The sequence below is a fragment of the Cibotium barometz genome, chromosome 35 (genome assembly GCF_041138505.1).
Source record: "Cibotium barometz isolate CiBa-2024 chromosome 35, ASM4113850v1, whole genome shotgun sequence".
Taxonomy (NCBI): Eukaryota; Viridiplantae; Streptophyta; class Polypodiopsida; order Cyatheales; family Cibotiaceae; genus Cibotium; species Cibotium barometz.
This window is the reverse complement of record NC_141080.1, coordinates 27879703-27902649: the sequence shown is the minus strand read 5'-3', so window position 1 is coordinate 27902649 and position 22947 is coordinate 27879703. Positions and strand designations below refer to the sequence as shown.

At 41.8% G+C, this 22947-nt stretch overlaps 1 pseudogene; it reads left to right on the top strand.

Moving 5' to 3' along the window:
• The first annotated feature begins 214 nt into the window (after positions 1 to 214).
• Positions 215 to 22226, top strand: LOC147618293 (expansin-A6 pseudogene; annotated as a pseudogene).
• Positions 22227 to 22947: the final 721 nt, after the last annotated feature.

Here is a 22947-nt window from a genome sequence, read left to right as displayed (position 1 = left end):
CGCCCGTTTGCTTGCCTCTCCGCTAGCCAGCAGTCGACAGCCTTGCTTTCCACATGGCCGTCCTCGCCCGTCTTTCTCTGCCCGCCCGGCCTTCGCTGCTCTGCTCCCAGCGGCGCCTTTAGTCGACCAGCCTGCCACGTCAACAAACAGAATGATATATATATCAAATAGAGTCCTTGAGCAAGCCTAGCCTTCCTAGTTGTAGCTCCCAACCATGACGCCTCCCTCGTCGTCTCTGTGCATATTGGTTTTGACTATATCTGCTTTGGGGGCTCCTGCAATGGCTTCATATTATGGGGGTGGAAGCTCTGATGAGAGTGGGTGGAGCAATGCACACGCCACTTTCTATGGTGGCAGCGACGCGTCTGGTACCATGGGTGGCGCTTGTGGCTATGGAGATCTCTACTCGTCCGGCTATGGCACCAACACAGCTGCTCTGAGCACGACCATCTTCAACGGAGGGTTGAGCTGCGGCGCCTGCTTTGAGATCAAATGCGACTCGTCTGCCGATCCCAAGTGGTGTCTAAGTGACCGGTCGGTGGTAGTGACGGCCACCAATTTCTGTCCACCCAACAAACAGAATGATATATATATATATATATATATAACCCCCTCAATGCAGCGCTCAAGGCCCCTCCAGCTGCCACGTCAATCGTATAAAAGAGAATATATATATATATATATATATTCTTTTTTTTTTAAAAAGCCGCCTCTATTCTCCTTTCAGCCGGCTTTCAACTGCTGTCCTTCGCCTGTCTACAGTAGAGTACATATATAAAGAAATAAATATATAGATATATATAATATATATATATATATATATATATATTTTTCTTTTTCTTCACTGCGCCCTATGAAGACGCCTCTCCACACAATAACAATTCAAAACAATAAAAGAAAGCCGCTTCCAACACTTCCTATCTAACCCTCGCCAACCCCGTCAAAAATACAAAAATAGAAAGTACTTAAATCTGATTAGTGGGGCGGGATTTCTCTACCGCAAAGAGGTTTAATTAATTTTGTTTTTTTTGCTTCTAATCAAAAAACCGAAAACACACAAGGCGCCCTTGAGATCACACACTCAATGCCCTAAACCTCAAAATAAAAAGAAATAGTGGTAGTAATGCAAGCTTCTCAACCGGTTTTGAGTCTTCTCCCCGGCAGCGGCGCCAATGGAGAGACGGAATAACTCTCTCACTTGTAGCAAGAGTAGTATGATCCACACTTAGCTCAATCCAATGGGATTTGCATCCCTTTCGGAGCTAGGGATTCAACCCGTACCGGTGCACAAAAGCTTATCCATTTGATGGAGAGAATGCTAAGAAAACTACTACTATTGACATAGATTCAACACACACTCAAGCTCAATCTTGCTATTGCTCACTCAACTCCACATTCCACTCATCCATACATTCAAACAAGAAGAAAGCCTAGCTATTGCTTACACATGATCAAAGCATTCCTCATTCTCAAATACTCATTTCCCTAGCATGCACACAATCCTTTAAGCTATCAATAAGAAACATGCATACTAGAGAATTGACAAGAGAAGAGAGACAAATATCAACTCATTGCATTGAATTAACAAAAGAATAGAACTTACAACAATGTTGATGGGGAGTGAGAAGAGCTTGCACCTCTATGGAAGAAGAGGGAGAGCTAGTCTCAAGAGAGCTCAAACATGAGTTTGCCCAATGTGTCCATGCTCTCAAATGAGCCACCTTTTATACAAAAATTCTAGAACTCTCAAAAGTTCCCATGTGGGATTATTGTGAAGCCCTCTCCCACATTCATCTACAAAGTGGAACTCTTTACAAGAGCCCTAAGTATCTTTTTTTGTTGCATCCTTGTATTGATCTTCATTTGCATGCAACAAATCCGAATGTAGTCCAATCTCTGTGCCGTTACCCCCGCCAGTGCTAGGACCACAACCTCCACATCCAAGGATTACCCCAATAAACCAGATGGGTTGTGAGTCACATAGTGCGTGTGGGGATTATGAAGAGGAGATAGACCCCACTGCTCCATATGGGATTGATACATTTGAAATGATTCCCCAGTACTACATGGAGGATCATTTCGGGCAAGTCAAGCCTGTATATCAAGCGGCTGCTCTCGCCACAAGAGGGTAAAACCTTAATACCTTGCCAAGGAGACCACCTCTTCAATGCTACGAGTGTGGTGGACCGCATCGTGTAGCGGAGTGCCCTAATAGGCTACAGAAGATCGCTACTCATATACTTACATGTAATCGTTGTGGCATAGATCATTTGATCGCTCAATGTCCACATAATCCTAATGCACCCAAGATTACGCCATTGAATTTGGTTGAGGTCACCAAACCAAGCACGAGGAACCACACCCTTTGTACCCGCGAATGTAGTTACACGGTCAATGCTTCAAAATCAAAACTACATTCTTGGAGAGAGGGATACCGCATCAATCGCTCAGGCAAAGAAAAAGAAAACACGGCGGAAGAGATCGCTTAATGCCACGAGCTCCAAGCCTAGTTCAAAGACTAACATAGGGACAGGAGACGACCCCGTGTATATGAATGATCCTGAAGATGATTCTGATTCAATAGAAACCATGGGGACCAAAGCCACTACCTTAAGGGAGGAACCCACTCGGGAGCTCAATGAAGGAGAATCAAGCGAGTACATAAATAAGGGAAAATAGAAGGAAACTTCCTCGGCCCCACACCAAGTCAGTTAATGCCCTCTCGACCACCCAAACTGACTCAGACTCCCCAAGACAAGCCACGTGGGCCAAAAACCCTCAAGAAAGAGATTGGAACTTACCCAAACCCAGGTTGAGGAGATTGAACAAGTGCAACACTTAAGGGGTTTGGTGGAAGAAACACAAAGAGTACTGGAGCCAAAATCAAAATTCCAGACACAGTGTTTCCTACGCAAGTTCAGCCTCACAGGAACCATAAACCGTTAGCTATACCTAGTATCATTCGGGAAGAAAGTGAGGGTAGGACATCAGGAAGTGGGCAAACACCCTTTTTGCTTGAAAGAATGTTTAGTGAGGGAATGCCTGACCCCATTGAAGAGGAAGTGATTCCATCTTCACCAGTTCCTAGTCAAGGAGCGATATCTCGAAAAGTACCATTGAATGTGTCCAAGCTAATGGATTTCATGTCCTCTGAAATCAGAACCACGATCATATCCAAATTATACAGAGATCCTGAGCTATTCTTAGCTTTTCGGGCATTTCTCAATGGAGAACTAAAGGTGGGATTACCACAATTTGCAAATATGGATAGACCCGACACGCTTCAAGATGAAGGGGAGCATTGGGATCTACAACCCGACTTAGATGAAGATTCGGTCGTTGAAATACCTATGAACAAGTTGGGACAATACTTTGAAGGTGACAAATCTAATGCAACCCTCCCCATTACTACCAAGGGATTAACTTTAAAGGGAATCCTTGATGGTGGTGCTGGAGTGAGCATTGTGACTAAAAACTGTTGGGAATCTATGGGGAGACCTCACCTCGAAGTCACAAACATAGTGGTTAAGATGGCAAACGGAACTATTGCTAAACCTATTGGAATGTTAAGGGACCTTAAGATCAAGGTTCTGGGATACAAGGTATGACATACCTTCATTGTAATGGATTTCTCCAAGCATGCTATGATGTCATATCAAATGATCTTAGGACGTCCTTTCATGAGGGAAGCACAAATGGTGCATGACTGGTCGAAAAACCATGTCTATCTACAATTCCAGGACTCTGTCATTCGAGTTGATCTTGAGAATGGTCGTGCGCATCCTTTAGGAAGCAAGGTTATCATCGATAATCGATCGGATACCACTGTTCACTCCGCCCCATTAAGGTATTGCTATACATGCAAAAAAGAGACCGATGATGGGAAAGATTCTCCTTATATGGATGTCCTACCGGGTATGACTGAGTCGGATAACGTGGATTGGGTACACCTAGCGGCAACCATAGACACATGGGAAAATAGAGGCACAAGTTGGGTAACACCTGAGGGGCAAGATATGCCACCGTTAGTGCCAATAAACATGATAGGTGTTATGCACTTGACTCCTGATGGCGAGAAAGTGGCAAACTCCACTGACATTGAAAGTAGCGAAGACTCTGACCAATGCAACTCTGAGTATGAATCTCAGGAAGAAACTAACTCTGAGCCTGATGGAAGGGATGAATCAAATATTCACCCAAATGTGGAAGCAAGGTGCTCAAGGCCTAGGACAGTGACCTCCTGCAGTTCATCCGAAAGTGAAGATCGACCAAGTGAGTCCGAATCTGATAGAAACAAAAATCAAAAACTTGGTAAGAAGAAAACGAGACATAAGCGCCAACGCTATCAAGCTAATGTACACAATACAATAAACAAGGAAAGATCCACTGCAGAATGGCTTAGTTATGTAGGAGCCATTGATGCTCATCGGCGGAAGTTAGCGGATAATTGGGGACAATACCTCCAAAGTGTCATGTGGTGTAATCCGCAACCTCATCATGTCGCCCAATTAGAAATCGAAGAGAAGCCAAAACTAAGTCGTACTGCAAGAGGGCGGCAAAACCAAGAGTTGGCACAGCAACAAAAGGAAGCGGAATTGAAAGAAAAAAGCCTGGCACAACAAGAACCAGTAGACTTACACCCCGCACCCGAGCATTTCAAATCATTTACCACACAGGGGAATGTAAGGTGGTCTACACACAAAAGCCCAACGAACGCCTACCAATGGGAGTAGCGGTGTCTACGATGGCCCTGCGGTAGTTAAGGAGATAGACTTAGCAGATCCGGGTGAGGAGTCTAAACCAGTTTTTATTGCTCAAGACCTCACCAAGGCGGAAGAAGCTGCACTTACGAAGCTTCTTAAAGAATTCAAGGATATATTTTCTTGGACAAATCATGATATGAAGGGTGTTCCACCCTCGGTGGTGCAACACACAATTCCAATGATTAGCACTGCTAAACCAGTCCAGCAATGTCTCCTAAATACGCAAAGATTGTACAAGAGAAAATTGAAAATCTTGTAAAATGTGGATTCATATACCCTATTGAGCACACAGAATGGGTTTCTCCGATAGTCATCGTACCAAAGAAGAATGGGAAACTCAGAGTGTGCGTTGATCTCAAAAAGGTTAATGCAGCCACCAGAAGGGATCATTACCCCTTGCCATATTCTGAACATGTGCTTGAAAGAGTGGCAGGCAAAGAGGCATATAGCTTTTTAGATGGGTACTCGGGTTACAATCAGATCACAATTGCAATCGAGGACCAAGCTAAAACAGCATTTACCACGGAGTTTGGAGTGTTTGCCTTTCGTGTCATGGCTTTTGGCTTGACCAATGCACCTGCAACATTCCAACGATTGATAAACACGGCCTTTAAGGAATATCTAAGGGACTTCTGTGAAGCTTTCTTAGATGATCTTTGTGTTCATTCCTCTTGGGGGATGAGCACACTATGTGTTTACGAAAAATATTTGAAAGGTGTAGATTATATTGCATCTCCTTGAATCCTTTTAAATGCCAATTCTGGGTTGAACACGGAGTTATCTTAGGGCATATAGTGTCCAAAAATGGGATTTCCACGGACGAGAGTAAAATCAAGGTTATTCTGGAACTGCCACCACCCACCAACTACAAGGGAGTCCAACGCTTTATGGGCCATGTTGGTTATTATCGACACGAAGGTTTATTCTCTTCTTTGCCGAGATTTCTCGACCATTGTATAAGCTTCTCATCGAGTTTATTTGGACCGAAGAATGTGACCGTGCCTATGAGCTATTAAAGAAGGCCTTGGCGAGTGCTCCAATCTTAAGAATGCCTAACTGGGATTTACTCTTCCATGTGCATATTGATGCATCAAACTTTGCTATTGGGTGTGTGTTAACTCAACCTGGAGAACACAAGCTAGACTACTCCATTAGCTTTGCCAGTCGCCAGTTGAACGATGCTGAGATGAACTACACCACTACGGAGCGAGAAGGGTTGGCAATGATATGTGCAGTAAGGAAATTTCGTTATTACCTCCTTGCCACCAAGTTTGTTTTCTATGTGGATCATCAAGCATTGTTGTATCTGGTAAACAAACCATGCTCCACAGGAAGAATCACACGATGGCTATTGATTCTTCTTGAGTTTGATTTCACTGTTGTTGTGAGACCTGGCAAAAAACATGTTACGGCTGATCATTTGTCTCACATACCTAATGGTGAGGCTCCTATATGGGGGTTGATGATGACTTACCTGACACTTCCCTGTTCATGGTGGAGACAATGCCTGAATGGAGTGAGAAGATTGTTAACTTTTTGGTTAATGGCTTTCCACCCAAGGAGCTTCGTAAAGATCTAGCTCGAAAGCTGATCAAAGAATGCAAACCCTATTGCCTGATAGCAGGGACTCTTTATAAAACAAGAAAGTATGACGTTCTTAGGCGTTGTGCTCGAGAGGATGAGTATCTATACATTTTGCAAGAGGCACATATGGGCGTAGCCGGTGGTCACTTCTCAGGAGACTTAACTACGCGAAAGATCTTACAATCAGGGTATTGTTGGCCCACTATGTTCCAAGATGCATCACTCTTTGTGAAGGGTTGCGATGAATGCCAACGATACAAGAAACCCCAACGGAAAGATCAGATGCCCCTACATCCGATCAAAGTAAACCAACCATTTGAAAAGTGGGGTTTAGACTTTGTAGGTCCAATTAGCCCAGTGGCCCGAAACACACAATCTCGCTATATTATTGTGGCCACTGACTATATGACCAAATGGGCTGAAGCGAAAGCGACACGTAAGGCAGATGCGAGGACAACAGCCAAGTTCCTCTTTGAAAATATAATCACACGCTTCGGTTGTCCTTTTGAACTTGTGAGCGACAATGGGACACATTTTATAAATGACGTGATTAAGGAGCTCACAACAAATTTCATGATATCCCATCATAAATCTACTCCTTATTATCCGCAAGCGAATGGCTAAGCCGAGAGTACAAACAAAACATTAATCTCTGTTTTGACAAAGACAGTTGAAGCTCATCGCATGGATTGGGATCTAAAGCTTATGACAGCTTTATGGGCCTATCGTACTGCGTACAAAGTGGCTATTAATTGCACACCATTCAAAATGGTATATGGCCAAGAAGCAGTCATGCCGTGGAAATTTGTCATTCCTAGTCTTCGTGTTGCTACTCATGAGGGTTGGGATGGTAATCCCTTAATAGAGCGTCTATATATCCTTGAGCGGCTGAACGATGAAAGATAATTGGCTGTATACAATGCCCTTGTGGAGAAGGATAGAAGGGAAAAATGGTTTGATCGCCACCTGAAGGACAAGGACATCAAGGTTGAGGATAAAGTCCTGATGTATGGAGTGCGTAACGAAAAGAAGAAGCTCAAATATGCTGGTAAGGGACCGTATAGAGTATGTGAAATTACCCCGCAAGGTACCATCAGAGTGGAGACTCTCAACGGAGTTGAAACCATTGGATTCCTTAATGGGAGTAAATAGAAGGATGCACTGGAATCTGACCCGCCTCTAAGATACCCAATTGAGTTACAGAGTCCTTACGGGGAGGTGCTATATAATGCATTATTGGATACAGGAGCTTAACACAATTTGCTATCATATGGCATGTGGTGTCAACTTGGAAAACCACCTTTATCCAAGAGTGCTATCCAAGTTCAAGGAATCAACAAGAAGAAAACCCATGTCTCAGGAATTCTGCACACTCCGATTGCCTATGACAAGGGGACCGTAATTCAAAGTTTTTTGGTTATGCCTGCAGGTACCATGGAAGGGACTGTAAACTTAGGGCGCAAATGGATGATGGCCACCAAGTGCAATATCGATTGGGCAACTAGACGAGTCACAACGCAAGAACCAACACTAGGTCTAACCGCTCAAAATCCTGCACCTAAGTCATCCACTCAAATGCTAGATAATGAAAAATCACAAAGTCCAGTGGCAAAACCATCTTTGATTGTTTGCCACCCCTCTAACGCTTCAACACCAATAGTGGACACATGCAGGGTGGTCTCTAAAGCTCCGCTTACTATGCCAAAAAACACATACAAATGGATCCCAAAAGCTTCATTAATAGCTACTTCCCCTGCTCAATCTCGTTCAGCCCACCAAGAAGCCTCGTAAAAGGAAAGCAGCTACCCACTCGAGAAAGGGCAATGTAACATCGCGATGGATCCCTAAAAAATTATTAGTAGCCCAAGGGTACTACAAGGGGAATGACCAGATTTGGGTCCCTAAACATAAGCTGAATCCCTCTACATCACCTGTAAAACCTTGCAAACCAATTGTTGCCACCCCAATGACAATTCAAGACCGTGGTAAGGGAAAGGTAACAGAGTGCTCCGCACCACTTCTTCCAGAGTTAGTTTGGATTCCCAAACGATATCGATCATTACCACCTAGCTCAGGAAGGGGGGAGCCACATGAAGCTTCTAGCTCCTCATGCCAGGCACACACTCATATAGAAGTTTTTACATGCTCTACACCTACTCTTGTCAACACCCAACAAAAAACCGATGAGTCTACGTCTCCCCTTGTAATAGTATCCTCGGAAACCATTTCCTCCATTCGTCAATGGGAGTGTACACTACTATCTCTGCAATTGTATGTGGCCACAAGGGTCATAAAAAGCTATCTGCCCACATCACAACCTATGACCCGCTGGACAAATTGGTTCCAAGAGGCTGCAACATCATTGCAAATAATATGATCTACCCAAGGAAAGGGGGAGCATGTACTCACGCTCGACATTCTAATGCTTCCTCCTTAACCTTCTCCCCTGACCATGTAATTGCCAAATTCAAGGGGATGTATATATATAGCTTCATACATTTTTTTTAAAAAAAACAAACAAAGAAAGAAAAAAAAATAGTAAAAAGAGCAAGAGCACAAAAAGAGGAGAAATATCCGTATACAATCAAGAACTAGATTGACCTGTCACAAACCTACTGATGCTATATCTGTGTTTGCAGATATGGCAGATGCACGATCATCATACACTTCATCCACTCCCACCTCTGGTGAGAGGTATCATCTGTACCTTTCTCAGATATTTCACATGTGCTATCCTGTAATTGAAACTGAATGGGATCATATAGATGTACTAGCCAGAGAGGAAAATGTTGAGGAATTAGAATGGCTAATTCGCCTATTGACCATGACTGACCCCTACTCCGTAGAGGAAATATCCCCGATAGCCCAATGCTTTCCTTTTCCACAAGATGACTATCCTCGCATGGTTACATTCTTGATGAGTCTATGTGGATGGGAAAATGAAAAGGAAATATCTGACAATGATGAATGGACGGATGAAACTCATGGCACTACTGAGGTTGACTTTATTTATTTGGATGATGCAGATAGAGGCTTAGCCTTAGGGCTACAGCCAAGACTCTACAACATCCTCTTACCGTATCCTCAGTAGTAGTGTGGTGACTGGTAGGTAGGTTAGTGTTTTCAAGTTTTTTCTAGTTTGGATTCCTTAAACGAGTCTTTAATTTTTCACACTGATGTGCCTCTCGAGGTATAGTGCTTGTTGTTAGTTGATTGTACAGGTTAAAAAGTTTGAGGTGGGTTCGCTTTCAAGTCTTGAGATAGCCGCAACGCTCATACATAAATATCTCATCAAATTGCGGGCATTTCTCACATCACATCAAGGAGATCTCCAAAATACAGGTGTAATTCTTCCATACCCACTCTCTTTCGTTTTTTCTGTTCAATTAATTGCATGAACTATAATGCATGACCACATGGAAATTGTCAATGTAATACTTAGTTTGTGAAGTTGCTTGACGTGCTAGTGTAAATCATTAATGAGCTTAACCTTATTGGATATATTCCTGAGAATGCATGACGTCTTTAGTTAACCTTGGAATACGATTGTCTTAGGTCTAGGGTCAAACCATCTTAATGTTTGACACCTGGCCATGTGTGTGTTGACCTCTAGGACATAGCTTTTACCCCTTTGTCGAAAGGATGCAAGACAAATTATAGTTCAGGAGCGAAGATCAAAAGAAATTATTTAAATAAAAAAAAAGAGCCTATAATAAATGGCAATACAAGTCTATGATGTGCTTTAATGTTGGCCTATCACCTTATTGATACTTGGTAGGCGAGGAGTATTCTACTCCACACCAATGCCTTGGTTGATAGGGGGTAGCCTTGCCTAAAGTGAGCTAATAGATTCCTGGATAATGCCTTGTGTTAAACATGGTACCAGGATCGATGTTAGTTTTGCCTTAGGAAGGTCGCCATTGTATTTAAAAATTGTCACGTGCATAAAGAAATAAAGGCAAAAGGCTCCTGTAACTCTGATGTATCTTGTGTCCCTAGGCTTGTGGTATTAACTTGTTCTTAGAGTAGACACAGTGTGGTCATCTGTTTATTTATTAACCTTGGTTATTTTCCTTGACTTAGTCCAGTTATAAACCTTGATTAACCTTTGACACCTTGCTAACTCTTGATTTACTTTTAACAATTTTAAACTGCTGTTAATTTGCTACACTAGCTTATTCATGTGACCCCTTAAACTAAGTTCTCATAGCAACATCCATTGTGGTCTAACATGCTTGAATTTATACACTTTATATCTTTTGAATTTCAGCATACTTTCACTCTACTTCTCTGTTTTGCAGACGGTCCACCACAACAACCCTATCGAGCTTACCATACCATAGCTTCCGAGGACGGAATCTACATCAGGAAGGGGGGCATGTTAACCCATGACGGACATTGAGACGTACTATGTTTTACGTCATTAATTTAAATATTCTGAGTAATGGGCCGGGCTTGTCGACACCATATATTAAGGATAAAGGGATTGGGTGAACGCCGATGAGAGGCGCACCTTGAATATCAGCAGGGTAAGGGTTAGGATCGGCCGGCCATGTATGGGCGCCCATGTGTGAACGGCCAAGTCACCTATAAGAGTCAAATGTAACCCTAAAACCCTCATTCTCATGTGTTGTGAATACAAGAGTGCTCTTGCCTTATCTCCTTGGTTTCCTTCTCTTGCGTGTGAGAGAGAGAGAGAGAGAGAGTGAGTGAGAGAGTGATCGACCGGCACGGCGGCGGAGAGGCGGTAGAGCGGCGACGCGGCGGCTCCTTCTTCACTGCGACGCGGGAATCCTTCAAGGCGGCGGTTGAGCGGTGAGTGACACACCTTTTGCATTCTGTTTGAGCTTGCTTTCCTGGTTGTATGCTTGCAACCATTCGTGGTTGTAAGACCTCCCGCATAAATTTGGGTTTGCATTGCATAATGATACAAGATAAACATAAAAAGCCCAAAGGACCTGTCAGCAAAACATTGAAACATGTTGCTCACATGGAGCAAAATGACCTGACGGACGAGCTCATGGCCCCAGCCATGAAAGAAGAAGAATATCTCTTTCCAAGCAGAGGATCCACACCGAGAAGAAGATCTAAAGGAAGACATGGACACGAGAAGAGAAGCTGCCCCAAGAAGACTGAAAGAAGAGACGGACGCGTGGAGAGAAGCTGCCACGACAAGAAGACTGAAGAAAAGAGAAGATGTGAGGCTCCAAAGAGTGAGGAGCCATGTGAAAATCTCTGAGAGAGAGAGAGAGAGAGAGACCCCACAACCCAATGTAACCTGCCCCAACAAAGTAAAACCACCTCTGAGCCACCGATGATGTAGGCCACGTGGTAGATGTATGTGTGAGCACTTTAGTCAAGGTCGCGAGCACTTATAGTAGCCTTGGACACATAGAGAGAGAGAGAGAGAGTGTCAAGGACTATGGAGTTTAGGGACTTGAGGCACTGGTCGTCGCGGACTGTCAAGTAAGAAAGAAACTTGATATAGGGTCCAGGTGTGCTGAGATAACTTGAGGGGAGGAGTAGACACTAGTCGCGGACTATCAAGTAAGGGGAGGCAAACTTGGTATAGGGTCTAGGTGTACTAGGAGAATTCACTTGAGGAGGGGAGGTGTTGAAATATACAAGTGAATAGGGTGTGTGTGGGAACAAGCTCTTGGTTAGAGGCTGTAAAAGAAGATGAGTAAATGTGAAAGAACCTGTGAAAAGGTGAGAAGAATCTATTGGGAGAGAATAAAGGGTAGCATGAGAGAATTTAGGAGTGTGGAGTTATTCTGGGAGATATTCAGGGAAAAGAGAAGAGGTGGAGAGAATCAGGGAAAAGAGGTGGAGTGAATCATGGAGAAATCAGTGGGATTTGATGCTTGATGTAAACTCTATAAATTGAGGCATAGCCCTAATGAGAATTTGCTGGTTTTTGAGTATCCATGCCTACATTAATCTATTTGCTAATTACCCACTAATTACGTCCATGCCTACATTAATCTATTTGCTAATTACCCACTAATTATTTACTAATCACTTTGTTATAAATGTTGATTCTAGTGTTTGATCCACCATAGCTCATCATTATTGCTCAAATTTCAACAAAACTCTGATAAGAATCTGGTAAATCTTACATGACCGAATATGAGGAATAATGCTTCGCTTCACAAAAAGTGCAAGCAATGCATGTGCATCTCTTCTGTCCCATCTCGTTTGAGCAGCAGTGGGAGGTACTGGTGGTGGATGTGGAGGAGCCACATTTATATTAGATTCTACTTCAAATGTACTTGCAGCACCTGGTTACACTGGTGGTAGTTGTGAAATAGGACGACTTTCACTACCACCGACCACATTCCAAAGGCCTTTAGCACCTGGTTACACTGGTAGTTGTGAAACAAGACGAGTTTCACTACCACTGATGACCACATTCCAAAGGCCTTTAGCAACCAGTACATGCCTCATCATATAGGACCACAATGGGTGGTTAGTCCCATCAAGTTTGTCCTCCTCAGAAGGCAACATGTTGAATACATCACTGCTCCCAGCCATGTCTGTCTACCAAATGCAAAATCTTTCAACACACTGCAAGTACTTAATAATATTCACTGAATGCAACCCCGGATGGCTGCTAACTGATTGAATCACCTGCAAAGTGAATGAAAAATAACACAAAGTAGAGAATAGAGTGTAGTAACTGTAGGCAAAAGTATGATGGTCGATGTTGTTGAAGACACTATAGATACTGCTACACACCAAATCTTTGCCGTTGCACAACCCAAACACCCAAAATTGAGCAAAACCAATCCAAAATGATGCCTCTCCAGAATGTAGAAACCTTGTGGTGCCCAAAACATGCCCGAAACGCGCCGTGCGGACCCCCAAAATTTAGTATACTTTGTATACATAACACTACAGTATTTACCTTCTTCTCCTAATAGGGTATCTCAATCGGAGACAGAAAAATAGGGTCGTGAGAGGAGGGAGGCAAACTACTAGATCAAGTGTCAAGGAAGCTAGCTCTGATATCGATTGTTGGAATTAGGGTTAGGGTTGCAACAATGCACACACACAAGATAGAGAAGCTTGAGAGCACACAAACTCACTAGATTAGAATAAACAAATGTGTGCCATATACAAAAAATAAGTACACACCCCAAAATGACTAGATAAGAGGGTGTATATACTCATGGGGGAAAAACCTCCTAGTGAGGGAAAAAGTGCCCCAGCGGTCCTAAGTGTGTTCACACACATCACTACCATATAATGCTACAGCAGGCACCTATGTATGTACTTTGACTAAAACATCACGATAATACCATCATCACGCTGCATAAACCAAATTCCCAAATAATAGAAAACGTGGGAATATATATTCCATGAATTAACTCCTCATAACAACTTGCATCCTGGAGATTAAGCCTAGCACCTATCTCTACTACTAGTGTAGCAAACAACAGACTTACAGTCTTCAAGACCAAATCATGTAAGCAGCCTATATGTGTACTTTGACTAAAACATCACAATAATACCATCATCACGCTGCATAAACTGAATGCCCAAATAATAGTACAACGAGCGCAAATCTGTCATCTCAAATGAAACATGTAATTTAACCTTAAAGGCTAAAATCTTCTCCTCATTAGGGCATGTCATCAATATATAAAAGGATGACCAAAAACAATCTTTACTCATCGTCTCGTTACATAGAGGGTACTCTCAGTTGGATTGTCACAAAAACCATTTGCAGCCAAGTATGTGTTTATCTTCTCATACCATGCTTTGGGAGCCTACTTAAGGATATATAAAGTTTTTTCTTAACCTGCATACTTTAGATTCCTTCCCCTTCTTAACAAAATCATGACGTTGAGATACATAAATCTCCTTATGCTCTCCTTATGCAAGTCACCATTTAAGAAGGAAGTCTTGATATTCAACTAATGTACATTCCAACCATGATGCGTTGTCAATGCAATAATATACCCGATCATAGTCATATGAGATGTGGGTGCAAAGATCTCATCATAATCTATGCCCCTCTGTTGAGCATAAACCTTTACAACAAGCCTTGCCTTGTAGAGTGATTAATGCTACCATCAGCTTTACGTTTAAGCTTATAAACCCACTTTGTGTACCAATGGCCTTTTTACCATAAGGCAAATCTATTAAATACTAAGTGTAATTTTTTAGGATTGAGTTGTACTCATCCTGCATGGCATGCATCCAATGGCCTTTTACAATAAGACAAATCTTTTATATACCAATTGCCATTTTTGAGGATTGAGTCATACTCATCCTACATGGCATGCATCCAATGATCATATTCATGTGCTTCCTCAAAGGAAGCGTATTTCTCTTTATCACATATACTGGCAATGAGAGCATGATCCACAAAAGAATAAGATGCATGATGAGAACCTACACGTGTGTTGCTTCTTAATATAGATAACATCTCTACTCACCAAAATACGCTTGTGGTCAGATGGTAGAGTCTATACCCTTTTCTTAATGAAGTTTCATCCCACAAAATATATTTGATTGCCTTATCATCTAGCTTATTACGTTGTTGCTCAGGCACAAGAGCATAAGAAAGACAACCAAAAACACATAAATAATGCATAGAGGGCTTCTTGCCATTCTAAGCTTTATAAGGGGTAATTGTCTCTGCAAGACCTTGGTGAGGCATTTGTTTAGCACATAAGTGGCACACATAAATACCTCTAACCAAAAACATGAGGTAAATTCTAGCCAATGTACCATCTCCATGAGAGATCTATTCTTCCTCTTAGCTGCACCATTTTGTTAAGGTGTATAAGGTACTGTGCATTGATGTTTTATGCCTCTTTCAGCCATATATACATGAAACTCCTTTGACATATACTCCCTCCCTTAATCTGTATAAAGGGTGCTAACTTTACATGTAGATAAATTTTCAACCATAAAAATAAATGGTCTAAAGCATGTAATAACCTCCAACTTTGCCTTCAACGCGCTGGCTTGAAATGATGCCAAGTGCACGCAATGGAGTGACTGGCATCACTAGTGGAGCCAAATTTTCCAGGAAAAGATAAAGGCAAAGCCTTTTCTCAGGGAGGTTGTAAGCCAAGAGTAGAATCAGCCCAATCTTCTAGAAAGGATGCTGAGAAGGGGGTTGATAAGCCTAAGAAGAAAGGAAAACGCAACTACTCGGAAGGGGGGTGATAAGCCTAAGAAGAAAGGAAAATGCAACTACTCATAATGGGGGTGATAAGCCTAAGAAGAAAGAAAAATGTAGCTACTACCAAAAGTCAGGCCATTGCATCAATGAATGTAGAAAGAATGGTGAGAAACACACAAGATAATATCTTGCACCTCTAAGGTGTGTTCACAAATAACCAAACAACCCGAGCTTATATATTTCAACACCCCACTCACACTTGACCACTATCCATTAAACCAAACTCTCACCCACACCAATTTTACATTGTGTCAGTGTCATATTTTAATAGTTTTGATAGGTAAGTGTTAGAGCTTGTGCCTACTAAGGAGTGATTAGTGGGGTTGGCAAGCCTTGGCATGTGGGTGCCTTGGCATGGGAGAAACTATCATGGTGCTGAAGTCTATCTTGCTAATTGGTACCAAAAATGGCCTATATCATGGTTCTCATGGCATTGGCAATGAGCAAAAAATTATTAATGTCTAGACCTCATCATTGAACACTATGTACTTGTATAATTTTGGCAGTAAATTGTGTACCAAAACATATCTCTTTGTGGAAACAGGTGTGGGTGTCCTTCTTAAGGTGTTCGCTCGGGCTGGCCTTTGTTGGGTTACCCTTGGGGGGCTGGCTCTGCTGGCCTAAATGGTTGAGAAAATTTTTGCCAAGTCATCCATGCTTATGTTCTTGACTAGGACTCTAGCTAGTGCTAGTTGGAAAACCTTAACTATTGAGGCTTTGGATGTGGTACATCCCTTGTCTCTTGGTGGTTTGAGTGGATGACTTCTACATCCTTATCTAGCAAATTGTATTCTATCACCTTACGAGCAACACTTATCAAAGTTGTAGTGTCTAGATCTATATAGAGATGGTCATGAAGCCTCTTGCTCTTGAGACCAATCATAAATCGATCAATGAGTGATAGATCATCCAATCTTTTATAGGTGTTGCATCTCATGTGGAGATACTTGGTTCTAGCAATGTAATATTGCATTGTTTGTCCTTCCTCTTACTTGAGGTTGTATATTTATGCAATGGGGATCCATCTAGCTCCACTCAAGAATCCCATAATGAATGTGTGTCTCAAGGCCTCATAGGTTGGCCTTTTCAATTGGGTTTAATGACCTAAATCATTGGCTTGCTCTACCTTCTAGGCAAAGTCTAAATGAATAGATCTTGGCTAGATCATCAATCAGTCCCATGGCTTCACAAATTTGATCTCTAGGTATTGAATGGGATCTTCAATTTTTTTAAATCTGGTCGTCATCCTGAGATGTGGATTGGCTTTGTTTTTCCCAACTCTGAGCATCTCTAGGTGCTATATGTTTATCACAATGCCCCTTCCCATTTCAAACGTCATCCTAAGAATATATTTTGCATAGTTACATAAGAAGATGGTGGTTGTGAAAAACCCTATGTTTCAAGGCATGGGCCTCTTGTCCCATGGCGTTGGGCAGTGTGGTTTCCAATGGCACTTGTCACCTTCTAGCCTTGGCTTCTTTAAGACTATCGATATTGCACACGTTATATATGAATGTCCTTGTGTATTCCTTTGGTTTAAGGTAGTTCTAGAAAATGGCTCATTACCCTTCTCCATGTTCCCTATTCCTCGTCCAAATGGAGAAAGAACTGGAACTAATTTATGTGGTTAAGATGCTTCTATATGATCTCATGTGGAAAGTGGGACTCGTACTTGCACTATGTGTGCTTGATGTTGTGTGTTTTGATGAAAACTCTTCCCTAATGGTGCAGCAACAAAGGAGACATGTCGTGATTGCCACATAACTGTGGTTGTTGGGCTACTTTTGGCCGTGGTTGTTGGGCTGCTTTTGCTGGTCATGGGCCAATATCTCATAATGTACAACTTTTATAGTGCTGTTTCATGACACTTATTAATGTCCTCAATTGGAGGATCATGTTTGTTAATCCGAAATGGGATTAACACCGAGGGGTACAAAGTATTTGGAGATGGAATTAAAAGAGGATCTCCCATCAAAACCTCGAGTGCTACTCATGCTAAGATTGGGACTATCAGTTACACAAAACCTCAAATAAATATATCAAGTAGTGAAAATAAATATATCAGTTACACAAAACCTCAAATAAATATATCAAGTAGTGAAAATATCTTAGATAGTGAATTAAAGGGGATGTCCATCAAAACCCCGATTGTTATCCATGCTAAGAGCATGGCTATCAGTTATTACACAGCCTCAAATAAATATATCCAATAGTGAAAGTAGCTTAGATAGGGATGATATATAGCATCTTTTGAGATGATGTAAGGCTCACGCTTCAAGAGTTGGTTAAGAGGGAAGCACTATTATGCTAGATGAAACCATACCTTATGAAGAACACCAATAGAGGCTTAGTGGTTGAGATATCCATAAAGTACTCAAGAATTGGGGAGAAGAGCTGAGCCAAGTTGCTTCCACCATGGGAAAGCAACAAGTGACAAATAAGCCAACATTGAATTTTGAACCTTGTCTTGCTATATGTGAAAGAATAAAGAGAAATAAGACCTTAGTAGAAGCTAAGAGAGAAACCAAGAGGGTTATGGCTTAGAAGGAAAATGAAGATGACAAAGAGCCTCATCTTAGACAAGCTATAGATCATTTCAATTCATATGATGACTTTGATTAAAGGATGTCGTCCACCTTAGAGCACAAGGACATCTTATGATGAATTCTTAACAATTCCAGAATACAACCATGTCTATATGTGTGTGCCACCAACTCAACGAGTTGACCCCTTGTGCATGCCACTAAAGAGAAGATGGACTCTGCTCTGCTACTGGAGTTTCAAGAGGCCAAGCAGCGCGACTCGCATGTCTGTTATAACTTCCCAATCTTCATGCCAACAACATTTATATACATAAGGGAGGTAAGAAAACAGATGCTAACTTGGATACAGGCATGGCGCCGTATCCTGGACCCAGTAATAGTGGCGAGTGTTAGATTCTTAAAATTGCTCGTGGTCTTGATTGATCAACCCAAGGAGCCATATGATGGATAAGAAGCTGAGCAACTGTAATTCGACATGAATCAAGGTCCATCTGACAAGGGCATGATGTTGTACTATCATCACCCTGCTATATGTCTTCCTACCTACATGCATGTCACATTCGAGGACATGGTGGACACAGGATTATCGATCACACTCAGTGTTCCAAAGAACCCTCAAAAAGCTTCAATCACGCCGAAACTTTTACCGTCATGAGTTTGGTAACCAGGTCTTTCAACCTCAGTAACAGGTTCTGAGGACAGAACCTACATGAGGTAGGGGGGGATGTTAATCCCATTTTGGATTAACAAGTATGCTCCTCCAATTGAGGACATTAATAAGTGTCATGAAAAGGCACTATTGAGTTGTACATTATGACATTATAAGCACTTCAAGGAAAGATGTGACGCCCCCAATCCTGGTGGGCATATTTCTCATATTGTCCTTGTACCCATCAGCCGGCTTTTCGGGAAGATTGTCCTTGTATTGGGGGCGTCACATCTTTTCTTGAAGTGCTTATAGAGCTCCCGGTTGGCTAGGAGCGTCCTCTAGGGAAGAACGTCCTTATCTTAGGGGCTATTATCTTACCTTGTTGGCACTCCTAAGGCTACTGAGCCACTAGTCCTCAATTCTTTGAATTGTGGGCAGAGTGTGGTTCGTAGCTAATACTCACAGAGATTTAGGGACAAAGTTGGAGTCACTTCAACTTTGCATTCGAGCAGCGCAGGTAGTCTACCTTATTCTACTCTTTAAATGGTTTGATGGAGCCAAGAGTCCTCCTTAGGGGCTTGTATTGGTTCTTGATATTTGATATAGTCTTTATTAGACAAGGGTCTATTGTCCTATACTAGAGTGTTGGGCAAACATAGATCTTTGATTTGCTTTGTCAATGTTAGAGTCTTAGAGAAGGTCTTTTGTCCTATACTAGAGTATTGGGCAATCATAGATCTTTGATTTGTTTAAAGTATCCTTAATTGGGTACAAAAGACATCCTTCATCGGGGGTGCAATGTGCATTGTATGCATGCTGTCAATTACATGTATCTTAATCTTAGAATACACATTTATGCATTCGTCTTGTCTTGTCGGGACGCTAAAAGTCTAGCAAAAATTAATATCTACGGTTCTGTAAGTTGAAAAATAAAATTCCTATAGGCAAAAAACTTTCAGTCATCCTTTGCAGTTAGCATGAATCGTCATGGATGTGTTTCTCTTTTAAAATAAAAACAATAAACAACATATATGACGATCAACATATATGACGATCTTTTATTTTTGTCAAAATAGATTCAAACTAGTTTCAGATTTTTGCTTGGCTACATTTTAGCTTTTCAGTAATCACTTGGTTTTTTAAGGCTTATTTGTTTCTGTGGTGATATATGTTTTGTAATATGTGAGTGGCTTTGTTATTACTTCATTTGTGTATTCATTATTGTATGCTTTCTTGAATAGGTTATTTGAGATGGAAGAAAACGTTGGACCTAGCGATACTTTTAATAGAGCCCAAATTCAAGAGCAGAAAAAAAAAGGCACTTGGGATAGAGTGGCAATATGCAATTAACATCGATGACCGATTCATAGATTGGGAGTGTAAGCTATGCCACACAGTAAAATCAGGTGGGGCGCCTCGATTAAGAGAACACTTTTTAGGTGGAGTGAAGAAAAAAGGAACCCACCCTCTGCACCTGCAGTGGCCAAACATTTAGCCAAACGTTTAAGAGACGAAATGCAGAAGAAAGATGCACGAAAAGTGTTCTCATCCACTACCAATGTATCGAGGCAGGAACAATATTGTTGTTCTAATCATCAAACTCCAGAAGCATCACCGGCTTGTACTTCAAACTTTAATGTGCAACCAAAAAGTAATCTACCATCTTCTTGCAAGGTCACTTTAACATACCCATGCGTCAAACTTCATTGCAGGAAAGCTTACGTAACGGTCTGCTCGATGATGCACAGCTCGCCCTTGCTGAAGCGATCTACTTTTCAGGGAGTGCTATGGTGATGGTGGAGAGTGAGCATTAGAAGAGAGCATGGAAGAAAATCGATGAATTTGGATCAGGGTTTTCACCGCCTTCGTATCATGCTATGAGAAATGATCTATTGGAGAAATGTTATGCTCAAGTGAAAGAACGTGTACATAGAATAATTCTTAGCAACATAGAGCTTTCTAGATGTAGTATAGTCAGCGATGGATGGTCCAATGTACAAAGAAAACCATTAATTAATATAATGGTTGTTTCACCTAGAGGTGAGACATTTATGTGTGCCGTGGATTCAGCTGGTGCAATAAAATCTGGGGCATATATTGCTGGTATCATTGCCTCTGTGATAGAAAAAGTGGGTGCCAAAAATGTAGCCCAAATTGTTATGGACAATGCAAAAAATTGCAAGAATGCATCCAAAATCTTAAAGCGGCAGTATCCACATGTTTTCCCGTCTGGCTGCAATACTCATAGTTTGAATCTTGTATTGAAATATTGGTATAAAAGTGATGATACCAAATGGTTTGCCTCAATCGTCGATACTGTTTGCAAGCTTGTGAGATTTATGCTCAAGAGACAGAGAGTGTTAGATATTTTTCGGCCTCGCATGTCAGTTATGTTAAAGCTTCCTGTGCAGAGACCAGGTTTTGCACTCACTTCTATACTTTTTCGAGTCTCTTCTTCGAAACAAAGTTGCAGTTTGTGAAACATTTACATGTATGGCATTTCATGATTGGGAGAGCACTCAGACTAAAAGAGTGAAAGAGAAAATCAAAGTCTTAAAGACGGCACTCACGAAGAAAACCTGGTGGAACAGTGTAATGGATGCGTACCACTTAATGATGCATGTTATGTATGCGATACGAAATCTTGATCAAAGAGCACCTGATCTTGGAAAAGTATGGATACAATGGTGGACTGTCCAGCGGAGTTTAGAGTGTCCTAAGAAATTAGAGCATTCGGTGGTTGAAAAGCATTGGCGTGTACCATTCTCCAGTCGACAAAGAAAAGTCCTATTGAAGTACTTCCATGCCAGATGGATTGGAGCACATACACCATTACACAGTGCTGCTTATATGCTAGATCCTGAATACTGAAATATGGATTTGATGTCTAACGTTGAGGTGGTTCAGGATTTCTACACAGTGGTTAACACTTTTTATGACAATGTTGATGATCGTGTAAAATGTATAAAAGAGATGTCTTGTTTTCGATTGAAAGAAGGTCTATTTTCCAGCTCCCTTGTTTAGCAAATGGCTAAAGAGCAACCTGCATGGAAGTGGTGGATGATGAATGGTGGTGAGCACTATGCTTTGTTGCGCAACCTTGCGATGAATGTTCTAGGCCAGTGTTCTTTGAACTCAGGCTCAGAAAGAAACTGGAGCATGTACAAATATATTACAGCACTATTCGCAATCGACTTCTTATAGACCGAGCTTTTACAGACCGAGCTGATAAACTTGTTTACATGTATTGCAATGAAAAAATCCTGCAACACATTGAAAGCGAAGAATATGAAGAAGATATGCCCAGATGGATGTACGATTGTGATGATGTAGAAGACGAGCACTTTGACGTTGGACCGTTGTGCACTAGCCTTGAGATAGAAGATAATCTGAGCATTGACTCGGATGAGCTCAATCAAGCAGATGGGAGAGTAGACAGTGAAAGGATTCTAGAGCACGATGTTAAAATAAGGGAAGAAGGAACTTGAAGTTACTTAAAATTAACTTCATTATATGAATTATCAACTCAAATGAAAGATTTCAATTTGTCATTACAAGTTGTCAGTACAATTTGTCATTACAAAAAGATTGCCATTATGCAAGAAGTGTTTGTACATTTAGCTTTCGTCTTGAAAGAGATTGCGAAGTACACTAGGAGTAGCAGAGGGTGACCCCGATGGTTTGTATTCATTAGCCATACCGAACATAGCATAAATACCACGGTTAATTGCTATGCCGCACAATGCACATGTGGACACATTCTGCATCTGTCTTACCAAGCATATCAAGTGATAGTAGTGGCCACATGGTAGAACATAGTGGCCGCTCCAACCGTCGAATGGTTTGTAGCACACGGGACATTGCGAGGTGGAGGAACTAGTAGCACTGCTAGCAGACCCCACAAGCTCACGATGCATCAAAAAATGTGAAATATGATTCCCTTGATGCATAGGATTTAAACGTGCAAATAGTCCTTGCACATCTTGGCTAAGCCGGGTGAGCTGCTCTTGAACCTCTCTGTTGGCAGAGGGGGAGTTTGGGCCTGTGACAATCTCACTGCTTCTTGTTCCTTCTCTGCGAGCTTTGCCCCTAGGTTGTCTTTGACCGCGTTCACCAGCCCCTTCCACCATGAGAGCAAGCTCCTCTTTTTTGAAGGTCACTGTCTCTTCACGCAAATCGTGGTGTTGATAGTGACCTCTCTAGAAGCGA